Source organism: Pseudopodoces humilis, chromosome 7, assembly GCF_049639895.1.
Source record: "Pseudopodoces humilis isolate 2021_Gansu_Grassland_sample_001 chromosome 7, ASM4963989v1, whole genome shotgun sequence".
Lineage (NCBI taxonomy): Eukaryota > Metazoa > Chordata > Aves > Passeriformes > Paridae > Pseudopodoces > Pseudopodoces humilis.
In genome coordinates, this window is record NC_142206.1 from 32037721 (window position 1) to 32044383 (window position 6663).

Consider the following 6663-nt stretch of genomic DNA (forward strand, 5'->3'; position numbering starts at 1 on the left):
ACTAATCAGCATAGTGTAAATGAACCATTGAGAATTTTACAAATATATAAGTAGCTGAGCAGTAAACTTGAAATCAGCTTGTTACAAAAAGCTTAACCCACAAATGGCCATGCACAATTGAGCTCCAAAGGACCATGTGTGTGAGTCAAGGGAAGTGTTTTTAAATTCTGAGGTCAATATTTTTTATCTTTTGCTTCTCTTATTAACCTCAAAAATGGAAACATTTTTTAAAGTTTTCTTTGCTGGTCTCCCTTGCAGCATCTGTAGCAGTATTTTTGGCTGTTGATTGACTGTGAATCAGGCAAGTGTGTTATGCCCCTTTTTTTTTTTTACTTTGAGAATCTTTGATTTCCATTGAAGTATTTATGAAGGCTGACAGTGCTCATTTTATACGTGATTCACAGCAGCCATAGCAATCCTGTCTGAGAAGTGCAGTGGTGCAATGCGAATGATCTGAAATGGCTATGCATTCATGAGAGGGTTTTAATTACAGATCACATTGCTACCGTTAGGCTCTGAAGTTCAGTGATACTAAAGATTTGAAAAAAATTTAAATTGCTCGGAATTTTAAAGGAAAGCAAAAATATGAGATGTATTCTCTGATTACAAAAATTACTTCCTAGGAATAAGAGGCAAGGCCAAGGCCAGAATTTTGTCCTCTTGTCCCGATTTAAAGTCATCATCAGAAACTCTCATATAATGGTCTTCCCCACCACACTGCCTGGATGATACATTCCAACACTCCAAAATGGTGATGCAGATCCAAGATGGGTTTTTGAGACTGCTGCACACACTTCTGAAGTTGTCATTACTTATACAGTAGTATCTTTTTGAAGGTTTTCACAATATCCCAAGAGTACTTATTTTTCCTCACTGCTCTCTGTTTGCTGACTCTGCCAGAGAAAGCAAGCTATGTATGGGACCATATGCTATGTTCCTGCAACAAAAACACCTTGAGATTTAAAAGTTTCCTATCTCATCTGGTCCTAAGTGTCTTCTAAAATATCAAACGAAGTCAACTTGCAGGCCCATTGAGAAACTATTACATTAATAAAAAAGAAGAAGGGAAAACAGTTTCCGAGTTCACATACTTAAAAAGATAACAAGTTGCATATGAATCTAAAGGTCCTATTCAAAGTTGGGAAGTTGATTGGGATATTTTCCAAAAGTAAGAATCAGTGTAAACTTGGATCACATCGAGGTGCGTGTTCTTTCCTTGAAACTTCATTAAACAGCTGAGAATTGGTCGCCTTACTTCAGCAGAGTTTTTGAGAGAAGGGGGGTGAAGACAATATTCATTTTTAAGTAATGTGAGCATAAGAAATCTGATGCCAAACTGCCCTTTTTGCTCCTGGGATTGTTTTGAGCTGATTCCCAAGGCATCTTTCTGAAAATGTATCCTTTGGACTAAAAAAACAAAAAGGCAAAACCCACTCTCTTGGACCCTACTGTTTTAGTTCCCTGTGTGAATCTTCTGGTTTGATTTAGGAATGTGCTGCTTGGTTCCCATGTGCATTGTTGTTGTAGTATTTACTTTGGAAGGAAAAGTGAGTATATGGTTCACGCCTTAACCTTGTCAAGCTTTCCCCTTACCAACCTGAACTGACACCATACAAATTCTGAAAGGAAAGGCCACAGCCAAAATTAATCATAAACATTAACCATAAAATATTACTCTTGACCCTACCAAGGGGCAGACCTCTAGGAATAACATCCTGCTCCTTAAGAAAATAACATCCCTCTCCATGCAAAAGGTGCAGACGATCTCATCTGTGAATGACGGACAGGCTGACCTGTGCCTCAGGCTGTAACATCCGATCTCAGCTCAGAGGGTAATGTGCACTCCAGGCCTTACCTGATGGAAGTCAAACACAGCCCTACTTACAGACTTTGGCACTTGTGTCCTCTGCATGAAACCAGTCCTGTCTGAGGTTGTGCTGTAATGTTAGGGTTTTATGCAAAGACAGACTAAGGCTGAAGCTGGAAAATTTGAAGCTGCCACCCCAGTTTCCAGGCTGTTTAGACCTGAATGAATACTGTAGGTACACACTTTGCATTATTGCACCAAAAATGAGCCCTGAGGGAAGGTAACAGTCTGTAACTCCTTTGTAGCATTTCACTTGAATAGACCCTATGATTAGTTTATTCCTGGAGGCAGAGTCCAGAGGTTATGGGAGAACCTATTTCCATAGCAATCAGGCGGTATGCTGTTCATCAGCAAATTGAATTACTGAATTATTTGGAAAATAAATAATAAATCAAAGAAAAACATTTATTGCAGCTTACTGGAGATGAAACATAAGTGCCTAAATAAAGCAAGACTTCCAACACTGAATGAAACATTCTCTAAATATCATTAAAATAGCTGGCATGTAATAATAAATCAGGTTACTTCCCAGGAGATGCTGGTTGTGCTGATGTTGATTGGGAGAGATTTCAGCAGCAAGCTGTTGAACTTGTCAAGGGTGCCCTGGAGATGTATTTCTGATATTTCAGACCTCCTTTAATTCAATCCCTTGCCAGCAAGAATAAGATGTAAGTACCCCACTTTCCAGGGGTCCCCCTTAGCAGAAACTCTTCAGTGTCACCTCAACAACTGATTTTGGTCTTCCTTTCCCAGCATGTCAGCCTCAGAAAGCGAGCTGCTGTTGGGATTGACAGGCTAAATGGGAAGAGAACTGGTGAGACAAAATGGCATCATCCTAAATTGGTGCACTTACAATCGTTACAGAAGATTAAAAGAAGATTTCCCTGGTAACCCTCATTTTCCCTGTGGGAGAAAGCGGGGTTTGTTTCACCCATTGACTAATACTGATCAAACAATAAATTCCAAGTTTTTGCAATTAAATTATTACTTGTAACAAGTTCATGAAGTTTAAATTTCTCTGGGATTTTTATGCTTTTTTTTCTATTTTATTTTTATAGTACGGCTATGCCCCCTGTGTGTGAATTTGACAGATTCAGTAGAGATGGTAGAGATTGCTACTGTGTTGTCTGCTGACTAAATGCCTTGAAGTAAGTGAATATTTTCACAGGAATTGATCTGTGCTTGATTTGTACTTTCATAGTCTATTTATAGCTAACAAATATAAACTGTACTCTATGCAGATGGCTCACTTCTGACAACACAGTACAAACTGAGTACACTTCTCCTTTCACACTAATGCCAATACATCTCTCCTGTTATTAATAAGCTATTTAGACACATTCTGACAGCAAACTAGACCTCATCTTTGAGATCAGTACCTGACGCTCATATTTCTTCGCTCTTGCCCTCTGTTTCTTTTCACATCCATCACACTGACTCTTACTTCCTATCCTCTCCTGTGAAACAGACACTACCTTCGTTTTTCATCAACAGTAAAACAGATCAAGGTGGTTCCATGTGTTGGTAAAGATAAATGTTGAGGCTAAAATCTTCCCTTGTGTGTCTTCCATTAAATTTCACTGTATAGCATTTTTACACTTTTCAGCTATGATGCACAAAAGCCAGTGTTGCAAAAGATTTTCAGAGCCTCAAAACATCATGCCTTTATAGAAAACCAGTCTCCTTTTAGGGAATCAGTGCTTCTGCATTGAAATCAAATACCATTAAAACCTCCCTGTGTTTTGTGGCTTACTTGTCCAGTCTTTTCAAATGGTGCCTTTTCAAATGGCACAGGTTGTATATCGTGTCATGGAGAGGACTGGCAAAATGTGCCTTGAAATTATGCAAACAGTACTGCAATGTAATAGTGATAAATAAAGAAGTTTTTTCCTCTGTATTTATAGCAATGGTAAGGAAGAAAAGGTGTAAAGATGCATTTGAACAATTTTCATTGGAAGTGTCTTTTGTTTTACCCAGCTTCTCTCTTGAGGTTAGTTAATTGCAAGTCTTCTCACTTATGCTTATGTGATAGAAGGAGATGAACTTTTTTTTTGTGCATCTGTGTATCATGTTTTTTCCTTGGTAATGAACTAAAATATTTGGTTCTGAAGGAAGGAATTTTTCTTTTGGCTTACAAAGGAGTTCGTTGCAAGAACTAAACTTAGTTGTACAGGAGTAGAGAGCCTGCTGACTTCTGATAGTCCATCAAGGCTGACAGCTTAAGAAAACCTGCCAGGGTAGCTGCTCTCTCAGCTGGCTGAGCGATGGCATTTTCATCACCAAAGTTCAGAATTTCTTTGAGAGAAAAACTGACTGACTTTTTGAACTTTCGGACTACTGAGCTGCGCAGAGTGAAACCAATTGTTGGGACATCATGCATGGATTTAAGGGACAGATGGCTACGAACTATGCCAGAGAATCATGATAAGACATTCAGCCTGTCCTTTTTTTCTACTTCCTTTTAACCATTGTTCTTGCTGTACTGTTTGTTCTGAGTTTCACTTGCTTTTTACCATTTCTCAGCATTGTGAATATGCAAGATATCCTGTGAGAAACCTAAGACCACTTACAAAGCAGCTCTAAGATGAGTTCAACTCACATTCACAGAGCAGTGTTCTTGGAGATCTGGACAGAAGGCAAGTTGGACACCTCTTGGACATTATGGTTCCTCAGAAGCTTTCACTGGTGTTCATTCAGCAGCAGCTCTCCTTTTAGAAAGCATATTCTGTACAAAAAGAACACTGAAAGCAACTCAGTGATGAAATTAGAGATCTACATAGATTACATTCCCAATGCAAAGGAATGGATTAGCTTAACTTTCAACTCCTGCTGCTTAATGTTGATTTAATATATTGTCTTGATTTTTAATAAGGTTATGGAAGATAAAAGCATATAAGGAGCTGTGCCACAGATGCGACAGTCAGAACTTCATACACAAAATAAAAAGAGACATTATAATAAAATGAAAATTGAATGTTGCTTGTATAAAATCTGGCTTTGTTTTGATGCATAAAAAAGCAAACACTGTTCCATACTGAGGTTTTCAAGAATGTCTTAAGTACACAATGCTTCTGATGCCACCCCAGTTGCCTATATATAGATCTGTCTTGTGTAAAGAATTTAAAAAGCATTAGAATGGAGAAATCAAAGAGACAATAAATTTTAAACCAATCTTATTGTCTGCAGCCTAAAGTGTTATTAAGATCAAAGTGGAGCAAACATCTGGCATTTGCCTTTCTGCAAAAATTAGATCAAATTACCTACCATAGGATTTAGATCCATTCAATAAGTTCTTTCCATTGTCCACATAGTTTTCTTTCTCCTTTTTATTTGCTAAATCTAGCTTAACACCCAAATTCTAGCCTCTTCATTCATTTGAAGTTGAAACAAATTAACAACAAAAATGGAAATCCTGTTCCTCATGAACATCTGTTTTTAAAGGAACATTCAAGGTCCTTCACATCCTAAAGAGAGAAGTTCAGCAAGACTTCATCCATTAAGTGTAATTGTCTAGAAATAAACTTAACTAAATAAACAAAACCCTATCCTCATCCTTAAAAAAGAATTTTTTTGTGACTACTCTTGTAACTAGAGTCATTGCTGACTTTATTCCATACTAATCACTCCTAATGTGCATTATTAAGAAGCTTGGCACAGTGACCCATGGTTTTATGTATAACCTTATCTAATGTATATTTTTCAAACTGTTAAATATATCTAATGCGCACCTTGTCTTTTACACCTTTGTTCAGAGAGATAAATACATTTATGTTACATCTGTATAGCATGGTTTTTTAATTCTCAGTATAGGACAGTGCACTAATACAAAACGAAAATTGAGAATATGTCTCTTAAATAAAGAATATAATGTGTCCTTACCCCTCAAAAAATGAATTACAAAAAATGAATTAAAAGAAAAACAATATTGTCTGCAAATTCATCGTTATATGAATCAAAAATCTGAACAGTGCTCAGCAGTGATGCCATACAATAAAATTATGATTAATAAATTTGAGTACTCTATCTGATATGAGCTGTTAATTAATTATTTCCAATTGCTTTATTGCCAGAAACCTTACTGATATTACTAGGCAGAAAGGTAAGACGTAACTCTCAAATATTCTGGAGAGAGAAAGAGATTTTCTTAACCTTTATTCTCTTTTGCTCTTGTAATATGAACTGGAATATTACTTTTTTCCACGAGGCATTCTTTAAAAAAAGAAATGCAAATGTAGCATGTTCAGATTTTCTTTGCAGAACTTTTATTGTGAGTCAGTGTAATTTTTCCATTTGATCCATCCCCAAGCTATGTGATCTACATCCATACCACAGCAAGGAGGAGTTACTGCTTATCACAGCCTAGAAGTTTGGGGGGTTTTAATGCAATCACAAATAATCTTTTTTTACATCAATATAGACTTACTCATATCTTGCTCCTTGATTATTAAAAAAACCAAAAATTTATTCTGAATTTTATTTTCAAAACTTTTAGAAATTAATAGGACAGAGAGCAAGTGACAGTTAAAACTGTCTCCTCAGTTAAAGCTGTACTCCTCCACCCAGACCCATGAAACCAGAGGAAGAATTCAGGCAGCCAGAAGCCACACATTGGGAAAAAGCACCTTAAAGTCATCAGCTACATTCCCAGGTAGGCAGTGCAGAGAGGCTTCAGACGTTTTTATGTAGATGCATTATGTAGATGAAGGTAGCATCAAAAATCTGCACTGGGATTCTTTGTGATACTTGTGCATTGCTGGAAATTTCTGGTTTCAGTCTCAGCTGATAAAAAAAAATAA